General features: G+C 38.1%; 1 long non-coding RNA gene across 1 annotated transcript; it reads left to right on the plus strand.

Annotated features, from left to right (window-relative positions):
• Positions 1–3,165: 3,165 nt before the first annotated feature.
• Positions 3,166–8,637, plus strand: LOC132894173 (uncharacterized). The gene is made up of 2 exons (XR_009655628.1): positions 3,166–3,413; positions 5,161–8,637. It is a non-coding gene; the product is annotated as an uncharacterized LOC132894173 (long non-coding RNA).
• The last annotated feature ends 3,712 nt before the right edge of the window (positions 8,638–12,349 follow it).

Below are 12,349 nucleotides of genomic sequence, written 5' to 3' on the forward strand. Positions count from 1 at the left end.
TGACACAGAAACATAGTGCAACAACATGAAAAAAAAGACAAAAAAGTAGTGCAAAAAACTGTGACAAGAAACAGGCAAAAACAGAGAGCAAAAATCCAAGAAGCGATAATGGCGCAGGCATGAAGTGGTGGTCAGCTAAGCTACCTGTTCACAAAGTGTTACTATCACTGGGGTGCCTTGCTAGTTGTTAAAATGCCCTATGCTTCTGTTGTTTTGTGCTGTTTGAATCAAACAAACCATGAAACTGATAAAAGTTTATTCTGGGTTCCCCATGAAGTGATAAAGGGTGAAAGAGCAAAGGATTTTACCAAAAATATTATGAGAAAGGTGGCTCTTGAACTGTTTGCGATGATGGAAAGGAGCTGAGTCAAAGAACACTCAAGTTTGCAGTGATCACTTCATGAAAGGTTTGTAAAGTCCTCTGATTTATTTCGTTTGGATTCACAAATCACTTTTCTCGCCATTTTCCATTATTTCATAATGTTTTGAATTTCAGGAGTCCTCAGATCTGTTTTTGTTTACTGTTTGATTGTGGTCACCATACTGTAAACTAATGTGTATGTTTTCACTTTATTTATCAGGATGTCCTAGCATTCTTTACAAGGACAATAATGTAGATTGGGCTCCTACACTGAATGAGATAGATAAGATAATCGAAATGATCTACAGAAATGGTGGTGTAGTAGTTAGCACGGTCGCCTCACAGCAAGAAGGTTCCGGGTTTGAACCCAGCAGCCGGCAAGGGCCTTTCTGTGTGGAGTTTGCATGTTCTCCCCGTGTCTGCGTGGGTTTCCTTTGGGTGCTCTGGTTTCACCCACAGTCCAAAGACATGCAGTTAGGTTGAGGTGGGGCGGCCTTGGGCTGAGGTGCCCTTGAGCAAGGTACCTAACCCCTGACTGCTCCTCAGGCGCTGTGTGTGGCTGCCCACTGCTCTGGGTGTGTGTGCATGTGTGTTCACTACTTCAGATGGGTTAAATGCAGAGGATGAATTTCACTGTGCTTGAAGTGTGCATGTGTTAGGTTTATATAAGTATTATTCTTATTATTCTTATAAGTATTATTATTAAAATGGTGACAAAATTAAGAGTTAACTTAAGGTTCAGTTAAAAATGACCTTCTGTCTCGGCTGGACATTGTTTGGGAACATTTTGTTTATGAAATGTGTATTTTGAACAGAGAAGTGTCTGAAGGACCCACCAAGGTCTGTTTTAGTGTCAGATTGACCCACACACACACTTTAATGTTGGATGTAATGGTAGCCTTATTGCTGAACAAAGAGTTAAGACTCTTATATTATATTTTTATAGTATATATTATAGTATATATTACTTATAGTATATTTTAGAGCTTTTTAAGATCCTTTATTATTTTGGACTATTGCATATACTATGGCAGTGATTTTAAACTGTTCCTGTGTAGCCTGACCTTCGTCCAGTGGAGAAGAACACTTCTTTGTTAGACCAAACATAGTCTTTGTTTAAAACATTGTCGTAAAAACATCTCATGCGCTTTGACGTACGTAAATGAAATTGCTGAATTGCTGAAATATTATTTTGCTTATGATTGAAGGTTTCATTCACACACACATACATATGGAATTAAGATGTGATTTGCTGACCTAGCACATAGACACAGATATCAAAATGATGTCACTCACTCACACCCTCCCATAGACACACACACACACACACACACACACACACACACACACACACACACACACACACACACACACCCCTCTCTGAGGTCACATACAAACACATTTGACAGACACAATAGCCATTTGGAGAGATTATGATTTGTTATAAAAGGTGTTTGCAATCTTTCATCTTTGACGAAGTGAGTGTGCGAATAAACTGGCATGTGAACTCTCTGGTTCCCCTGTCTGTTTCTATCGTTCTATCATTCGTCCCGGATCCGAGGGTGGCCCACGAAGGAATCAGGGTCTCTTTCTGGGTGAACCCCAACAATTTGGTGTCAGAAGTGCGATACTGCCAACCAGGTGAGTAAATTATTTTAATTTTAATTTATAATTTGATTGGTTATTGATTGGTTGCCGCCTGGTTGGTAGTAATTTAAAAAAAAAAAAAGAGACCCATTATAATTCAGGTTGGTAAACCTCGTGTAGAGGCACGGGACGTTTTGGGGAACCTCGTAGACTTTTTAGATTTTAGACTTTTTAGACTCTTGTTTACGGGACGAGACGGGGCTGGTAGAGCCACAGGATTGGACTGGTAAACCTCGTAATTTGTTTACGGGACGGTGAGCCTCGTAAAGACACTCCACGGGAGAGCTGTCACGAGAAGAGCGCGCTTTTACTCTTTGATTCCTTCGTGCAGCCACCATGGGGGGGAAAATTGTATTATATTAATTGTATTATATTAATTGTATTATTGTATTAAGGTACCCGGACCCCGAGAAAAAACCCACGGGATTGGATGAATTGCTGTGGTTTAGCATTCTACACAAATTCTAGACAATTTGGCCGGCTCAGTTTTGATTTATCCTCATCCAGGTATTTGCAATCTCTGGGAGCTGTGTAATGTATCTTTAATTGTTTTAGCATTTATATAAGGCATTACTGGATATGCACAAAATAATGAAACAACAAATCAGTACTCTGGACATGAACAGTTAGAACTGTGTTCCTGGTGTGCATAAATGTTAAACCTTTGGTCAATCAAACCTGTATAACCAACTTCCAAAATCCTTATTTCCCTTATAAAATCCTTATAAGATGCAAATTAAAATGATTTACCTAAAATTTGAATGATAATTAACAATGATATATCCCAGGTACTTTTTATTCAATAAACTTTAAGAATGAATACAAAGCTTCAGTGTTTGACAAAAAAATACAAAGTGTAAATGTTATGTGCTCTTTTATCATTGTGGGAATTGATTATAGCTCTAAATAAATATTGAAGGTTTTTTTTTTTGAATCCGTATAACTTTATTTGTACGCCCATATACTATGTTTATTGAATCAAATCCGTATAAAATACGGACATTCTGTATATTGTGCATTTTAATCTCAACGAAAGCTTCACTGAATCTTTAGAACAAACTCGCATGCGTGTGAATCAATTTACTTGATTCACTCTTGATTCTTCAGAAACTACGGGAACCTTATTTGTATTCCTGTTTTCAAATTGTAAACAATAATCACACTTTCATGCTGCATGAAATTAAAGTATGAACTTTCCTCAACCCATTACGTGTGCATGAACTCAACAAATGCCGTTGATGCGTCTGTATCGATTCGCTCGATCGAGTCATTTATGTTTCGTCCCGAAAAAGATCCGAATCGTTTGTGAATCGCATCACTGTTAGAAATCCAAGAGAAGAGATCCTCTTCCCTTAACATCATCAGAGGAAAAATCTGCTTCTTAATCAATTAGTTTCAGCGTTTGGTGAGTAGATCATCTGTATTTTATTTTATATTCCTTGTGTGTTGATAGTCCGAAACTTGTAACTGGAAGGTTATCAGGGAAGTCACGAGTGGTCCGCGAGCACTCTACAAGACTATTAATGCGTTTTAATAATTAATAGTGCAGCTATTAATGCAGTTTCATGTCTAGATCTTATAAATGATGGATACGAAGTTTTCAAAATTATTAATAACATGAGAACTCCAGTTCCCATGATGCTTGTGAACTGGGCATGCGCACTGGATAAAAGAAAAAAGCAGCTTTTTAGGGCAAAACTCTCGTCTCATCAGATTTGGGCAGTAATTCTATGCATTCAGACCTTAAATAATGAAATAACTGTACAAGCAAATACAACACAAAAACCATTTTAAAACATTCACTTAAATTAAACAGACATGGTAAAAACAGAAGAAATATATTTAAGGCTTAGAGTTTGATTAATTCAGCCAAATCAAATATCACTTTCAGATTTGAAGATATTTATCAGGAATCATTTTAGAAATATTGAGTATTATACCACTTCCTGTTTAAAGGCATAATAAAAGGCATCAAATATATTTACCCTACGTGTGAATGGAAATGCCGAAAAGTTTAATGTTTAACCTAATGTTTAATGTTGATCTAAAACATTTTAAACTGATCGTGTGGTGGTCTAGTGGTTAGGATTCAGCGCTCTCACCGCCGCTGGTGTAGTGGTATTTTTATTAATCATATGTAATTCTAACCTTTAAATATCCTATATACTCCTGTTTCTGACGCGTTTTAGCGAAATGTGGACTTATCTTGTCTGGGAAGCATGAAATTAGTTAAACAGCGAGCTAACCCGCTTTTTACTTCATTTTTGACATTTTTTGAATAATTGTCGTCCTATTATTATAAATAATATTTTGAATAATTGTTCCGTAGCAATATGCTTTGTCTCTTTTCTCAGTGAACATTGAGATAAGGGCTCCCAGACTGTTACAGATAGCTATACTATAAACAACTCATGCAAGAACAGCAGGCAAGGACAGCCACAGAAATCTGCAATGGGCAGAGAAAATCATTATTTTTGGCACTCTCTCACAATAATAAATTTAATAAGTAATCTCTTTATATTATTAGGTAAATTCCATATACATAAAGTCAAAATGTCCAAGACAACCAATTCTCATTCTCATTAATACTGTTAATTGAATTAAAAATGTATTTTCAGTCTCTGTCACATATCGAATCCAACAAAAGAGTGCTTATCAGCTATTCAGTTTTATTCAAATTACATTCAGTGAAATTGTCATTTCAATTTGCCCTGTTTTTTTATCTCCTTATCTTTCTTTAAACTTATTGCTACTTATGAGGCTAAGCTTAAACATGTTCCTCCTAATTTCGAACTATTGATATGAAATGCTCTGATTGGCTGTTTGCTGAGTTTTAAACCTCCATACTTTTGCCTTTAAAAACCACAGAGGATATGGAATGGATAGGCTTTTAATGTATTTAGTTAACCATAATTTTTTTTTCAGCAAGAAACAGTTAACAAACGTTTACTTGAATAACTTTTTGTTTATAAATCGGAGACTTGGTTTTATCTTTGTTTAACCATTAAGAAAAAAAACTTCATAAATTATCATGATTATGATACATTGGCTTGTATAAGTATTCATTGTCCTTGAACCTTTCCGCATTTTGTTGCACTGCAACCTGGAATTGACATGAAACTATTCATGTGCATCCTGTTTATAATAAGCAGTACCTCTCTCTCTGGATCCATGTCATCCTACAGTCTCTTCTCGAGCAAGGCGTGGTGAGACACTTTACACAAGATTTACGTAAGATTAATGAATTGATTGTTTCTTCTGTAATATCACAGGTTCCTGCCATTAATGATCTCTGTTCTGCCTTTTCTTCCACGCACATGAGGAGATAGCGTTTGGACTCAAGGTTTCATTTGACTCTCCTGCTGGTTTTTTTTTTCAGCTGTAATTCATAACGTGCTCTGTGACCTTCTCCCTCCCTCAGGACTCTGTGGTCTGTGTGTTCTGGTGTCTGCTGAGTCACCAGAAATCTGCCAAGACACTGACACTTGCGCCTGCTCCAACATCTGGCGCATAAGGGCTTTAAGGTTTCCAGAACCAAGCTGCAATATTGTATGGACACTTAAGTATTTGAACTTTTGAAGTTTTGAACTTTCTCAAGGCTGTCATTCTAGACACAAAACCTCCTCCACTGCAACATCCTTTGACCTGGACTGACGCTATGGTGGTCGCTTATCACTCCCTCAGAAGCACCCTTTGTTCCGCCCCTGGGTCACCTGCTCACTTCAAGCCCTTCCACCTCTATGCCTGTGGACACCGGGGCACAGCCTCTGGGGAGCGTGGGGGGGGGGGAATGCATCATTGTGCGTTTTTATCCAAAACATTAGACATTGTTGCTCAAGGCTTACCTGTGTGTCTGGGGGCTGTCTCCGCATGTGCTTTGATGGTTTTAGATGCGGAAAAATTGGTTTTTGTCTCACCCATTGATCTTGCACTCGTCACATCAAGTTAAACAGGTGTTGCAAAATTTACAGACCGATTAAATTAATTTATCAGTAATAGGGGTCTCTAGGGATCTTTGTTGATGGTTCTTGTTCTAAACCCTCAGACGGTTCTTGTTTTATAATTTATAATATTATCACACCTCTGTGGTTATTCTGTGTGTTCAGTCAATATCAGCCTGATATTCTGCATGAGACATACGCTTTTTTTTCTTTTTCATTTGATTTTTGTCATCTTGATTGTGGACAAATTCTCTAAATGGGTAGAAGTTTTTCCCTGTTCTCGAGAGAACACGAAGGTAGTTACTCGTTTTGATACCTACGGTAGTTATAATAATAATAATAATAATAATAATGATACATTTTATTTATAAGTGCCTTTCAAGGTACCTAAGAACACTGGACAGTAAAAAAGAAAAACAAACAATAAAATAACAACAATAAAATAATAAGAAATCAATAATAATTATTGTTATAGTTATGGGGTTTCAAATGCCATAGATTCCGACAAAGGTACCCCTTTCACCTCAAAAGTCACACAAAACCTTTGTAAGTATCTCTAAACTAAACTGGTGTTTTCACATTCCTCAATCCTCTGGTATCGTAGAACGTACTAATCGAACATTGAAAGACAAATTAATTAAGGTCATGCAGGACACAGGTTTGCTTCTGTAATCCATAATTCATTCTGGCTGAAATTCGTGTGGCACCAAGAAATTATTTTTGGAAATAAAGACTTCCCCTGGAAGAAGGGAACTCCGGCTCCGGGTACCTCTGATTTGAAGATGCATATGGATGAGTATTCTGCAGCCCTTATAGATAAGTTGCATAAAATTTGTACCAAGGTCAATAATACAATATTATCTCCACCACACACCCCTTTCACGTGGGAGACAGGTGCTGGTGTGATGACTTTTTAAAGTAATGATTTGGACAATTGGGAAAACAATATAATGGGCCTGCAGACATAGTCACCATTACTTTTGCTGCTGTTTTAACTGATCTTTTTCCACAGTGGATCCATGCCACTCGATTGAAGAAGGCTCCATAACAAAGTTGTGTTACAATAACAAGTTTGCTGCTATTAACACTTTTTGTGTCCCTATCTAGTCTCCCTCTGGCCAGTTTTCTCTCTCTGTCTCTCTCTCTCTCTTTCTGAGCTCTGCACAGATTTGACTGAGAATCCTCAAGACGTTGTGAACAAAGAGGGGAAGAGATCTTGTGCCCCGTTTGGAACCAATCATCCTCACTACAACCATGACAGTCCTCATCACGGGTTTCGTGGCTTCATTGTTGCTCGGGGCAGGGCTACCCGCCCGAGCCTTCGTGACTGCTTCATCTTTGCTCGGGGCAGGGTTACCCGCCCGAGCCTTCTGGACCACTTCATTGCTCGGAGCAGGGTTACCCGCTCGAGCTGGACTTCGAGACAACATCTTCTGGACTAACTTCGCTAACTGGACTGCACAAGCGCACACCACACGAATGTGTTATGTCTTTCATCTGATGCCGTTTTCTACTATTATTACACATCTCTATGCTCTGAAACTCTGTATTCTTACAGGACTCTGTTCTCACTATAGGTCGATATGCCTTCTAATTTCATTTTTCCCCTCACTGTTTTAGAACAAATTACTCTGAAGGAAGTAGCGTGTATCTGGGAATTAAGAGGTTTTGAGTTTCTCTAAGCTCCGGTGAGGTGGGACGAGGGCTGATTGGGCATGCCCGCCCTCTGAGCACCAATATACGTCAAGAAGGGCAAAGATTAACTCAGGATTAATTCTCGATGTAATCACATATATGATCATGAGGTGATAATAGGATTTGATAATAGTGATACTATTATCAAAGGGGGGATTGTTAGGGTTATATAAGTATTATTCTTATTATTCTTATAAGTATTATTATTAAAATGGTGACAAAATTAAGAGTTAACTTAAGGTTCAGTTAAAAATGACCTTCTGTCTCGGCTGGACATTGTTTGGGAACATTTTGTTTATGAAATGTGTATTTTGAACAGAGAAGTGTCTGAAGGACCCACCAAGGTCTGTTTTAGTGTCAGATCGACCCACACACACACTTTAATGTTGGATGTAATGGTAGCCTTATTGCTGAACAAAGAGTTAAGACTCTTGTATTATATTTTTATAGTATATATTATAGTATATATTACTTATAGTATATTTTAGAGCTTTTTAAGATCCTTTATTATTTTGGACTATTGCATATACTATGGCAGTGATTTTAAACTGTTCCTGTGTAGCCTGACCTTCGTCCAGTGGAGAAGAACACTTCTTTGTTAGACCAAACATAGTCTTTGTTTAAAACATTGTCGTAAAAACATCTCACGCGCTTTGACGTACGTAAATGAAATTGCTGAATTGCTGAAATATTATTTTGCTTATGATTGAAGGTTTCATTCACACACACATACATATGGAATTAAGATGTGATTTGCTGACCTAGCACATAGACACAGATATCAAAATGATGTCACTCACTCACACCCTCCCATAGACACACACACACACACACACACACACACACCCCTCTCTGAGGTCACATACAAACACACACATTTGACAGACACAATAGCCGTTTGGAGAGATTATGATTTGTTATAAAAGGTGTTTGTAATCTTTCATCTTTGACGAAGTGACTGTGCGAATAAACTGGCATGTGAACTCTCTGGTTCCCCTGTCTGTTTCTATCGTTCTATCATTCGTCCCGGATCCGAGGGTGGCCCACGAAGGAATCGGGGTCTCTTTCTGGGTGAACCCCAACAGCATGTGACAAAGGTTTCTTCTTTCTTCGAAACACAAAAGCAGAGCTCACAAGTTTTCAGCACGAAACTGCTTCTCCGGTCATGCAGTTACAGTGAGTTGTGATAACTTCTCCATCATGTTTCACCAATACCCAGATCTCTAAAGAGGTTCTGTGGATCTTTGTGAATGATTTATTTGGAGAAAAGAGCAGCAAGGATTAAGAATTGAGCAGCTGTGTTTTGTTTACACCTGATACTAAAACTTCTTGCATCCTAGCAAACATCGCAAAGATGCATACAAAAAGCCCCAGAATTCCTACTTACATGAGCATAAATGAAACAAGATTTATCTTGTTGTGTCTTGATCCCCAGATCTTTAACCCAGCCACATATAAAAAGTTGTACACCTCCATGCTCTTCCAGGTTTTCATCTGTAGATGAAAGAACGATGTAGAACGATGTCTGCAGCAGCAGATAGGTTGAGATATTAGGGAACTCAACGGATGGATAATTTTACAACTCATAAGAAATATCCTTCTTTATGAACATGTAAGGCTCTATCACATTGCAAAGAGCAACTTTCTGAAGGTATCTTGACTATGCATTGGCCTCTAAACTTTGAAAATAGTCAGAGATGCACAAGTTTTTGCATAATGGTAGCCAGATTGGTTTGCCTGACCACCACTTCATTCACTGTATGTAAATTTGCAAACAAAAGTCACGTGACTGAATACAACCAATTGGCTGCTAATAAAAGAAGGCATGCAGGCACTTTGCTGAACCCCTGGCCAAATCTTGAATCCACCAATTAAAACGCAGCCTCAGGTCACCTGCTCCAAAAGTTTGTGTAGCCACACACACTCATTTGGCTGGTGCCCCGGTGGGCAGAAGTATACATAAAGTGTCAGTGTTCACATAAAATTTAAATAAATACAGTTTTAAAATAGGTTAAAAATAATTAGATGGATACAATAGGATGTAGTAAATAATTTTGACTTAATAAATACTTTTGCTTAATTAATTTATGCTTAATAAATTAATCAAATAATTTTCCAGTATCCTCTTAATTTTTATTGTACTGTCGCTTTCCTTTTTGTACTTTCCACTTTTGCTTTCCTTTTTCCGTTATTTTCTCCCTCTTTTTTGGGAAGAACGCCGAGACCAGAAGCTTTTTTTCCCCCCTCCTCCTGTGTAAAGACCATAAGCGGAGGCCATCCACATCGGATCTGCTTTAATATCAACAGACCTTCGATTAAGGTACGTGAATCCTTTCATCATGGCACACCTTCAGCCTGTTGAGTGTGCTGAGTGCAGGATGTTTAGTCATTCTTCCTCCATCGCTAGCAATAGCTTTATTTGTGATAAGTGCAGATTAGTTAGCTCTCTGACGGAGAAGATTAAAGTGTTAGAAGCATGTGTCCAGGCTTTAGAGAAGGTCAGTGAGCATGAGAACAGTGTAGTTTCTGTAGGGGAAAATCTGGATGCCCTAGGTGGAGTTAGCAATCCCCCAACTCTGACATTAGAGCCCTCACAGCGGGGCGAGTGGGTGATGACTTGGTGGCATAAGCACAGAGCCAAAGCTACTGCTGAGGCTCACCCACGGGAGCACCACTCCTCTCCGTGTCACATGTTGAACAGGTTTGCTCTCCTTAGTGATGCACCCACTGAGAAACCTGAAAGAGCTCTGGTTATAGGGGACTCTATCATATGGCATGTGAAATTAGCTCAGCCTTTAGGGGCACCAGCAGCTTTAGTCAGTTGGATACCGGGAGCCAAGGTGCCAGACATAGCAGGTAATCTTAGGGTCCTAGGCAAGCACAGGTTCTCAAAAATAGTTATCCATGCAGGAGCTAATGATATACACCTTCATCAGTCTGAGGTTACTAAGAGTAACTTTGTAGAGGTGTTTAAATTAGCGAAGGTGATGTCTGATGCTGTAGTATGCTCTGGCCCCATCCCAATGCGGCGTGGTGATGTAGCTTACAGCAGGTTATGGTCGCTGAACTGCTGGTTGTCCAGGTGGTGCTTTGAAAACAGTGTGGGCTTTATAGATAATTGGGCTAATTTTGAGGGCACTGCTGGCCTGTTAGGGTGAGATGGTATCCATCCCACTCGGGAAGGTGCTGCTCTCATTTCTTGAAGCATAGGTCATAGTCTCAGAACAGGCCTGGTTAACTTCTGACAATCCAGAGCCAAGGCCAGGGAGCAGATGAACAGGCTAAACCGACTATCTGCTAGCTGCACAGAGTCGTCACTCAGGGTCCACTACATCGAGACTGTGTCTGTTCCCCGAGCTAAACAAAAAGGTAGAAATATTCAGAGAGTTTGTTCCAGTAACCTAATCAATATAAAATTAGATCATACTGACTGTACAGCTGCTGCCAGCACCTTTGATCTAAAGGTGGGGCTATTAAATATTAGATCTCTTACATCTAAAGCGCCAATGGTTAATGAACTTATTACTGATCAGGAGTTTAATGTACTTTGTTTAACTGAAACATGGATTAAGCCAAATGAATATATAACATTAAATGCTATACATGCTAATCCTCCTGGATTGATTGATTCCGAACAGTAAAGAAGATATAAAAGCAAACAAAAAAATCAAAATAAAAAAGGCAATCATCAAAACATCATCATAAACAGAATAGCATAGCCACAAGGCAATAACAAATGTTCGGAAAGGATTAGGAAGAAGTAAATAACTTCTCAAATCTTAACCCTCTATACCACCGTTAATCAAACGTCACTTTCCACCATAATAAGCTACATATACAAAAGAAAGCAAAAAAAAAAAACCCAACATGGTATAATATCACCCAAATCAAGTCATTTATATACACACACACACAAACAAATACTTATGCTATGCATACACACACACACGCCCATATCATAATTATGCATATTATGCTTATATATTATATACACAATTATGCACTATACATGTCACGGTTTTGGTTGAGATGGGGGTTGGACATCTCAAACCACACAGCCACCCTCGGAAGGAGACAGAGATTCAGGACAGAGATGTAGAGAATTAGCATTTTCAAAATGGAAGTCTTTACTGAGAGCACAAAATCAGGAATCCAAAAAAAAAAAAGGCAAAAACAGTACTTGGCACAAGGCAAGCACATTTCATACACAATGGCAGTTCAATGTGCTTTACAGAAGTAAAAACAAAAACAGTAAACAATAGAGAAATAAAATTACATAAAATTATTTTATTTTCTAAAACAATTAATTAAAAGAATTAAAAGAAAATAATAAGAATTAAACAATAGTAGAAATAAAATAATAAAATGAAGTAGTAGTTCAAATAGGAGGAGAAAAAAGAAACCAGCAGAATAAAGAATAAAATAGAATAAAGTTAAAGTAAAATTAAAACATGCAGAGAAAGTAAAGATTATAAAAAATGTAAAGAAGACAATATTAATTATTTAACAGAAAGCATCTGAAAACAGCTTGGTCTTTAACCTAGATTTGAAGCTGCCAACAGCAGGAGCATTTTTAATGTCCTCTGGCAGTTGGTTCCATAGCTGTACTGCATAGTAGCTAAAAGCTGCTTCACCATACTTTGTTTTAACAACTGGTTTTAATAGTAAATTTTTCTGTTTCGATCTGGTAGATCTGATTGGGTTA

Source organism: Neoarius graeffei, chromosome 11 (genome assembly GCF_027579695.1).
Source record: "Neoarius graeffei isolate fNeoGra1 chromosome 11, fNeoGra1.pri, whole genome shotgun sequence".
In the NCBI taxonomy this organism is placed as follows: Eukaryota; Metazoa; Chordata; class Actinopteri; order Siluriformes; family Ariidae; genus Neoarius; species Neoarius graeffei.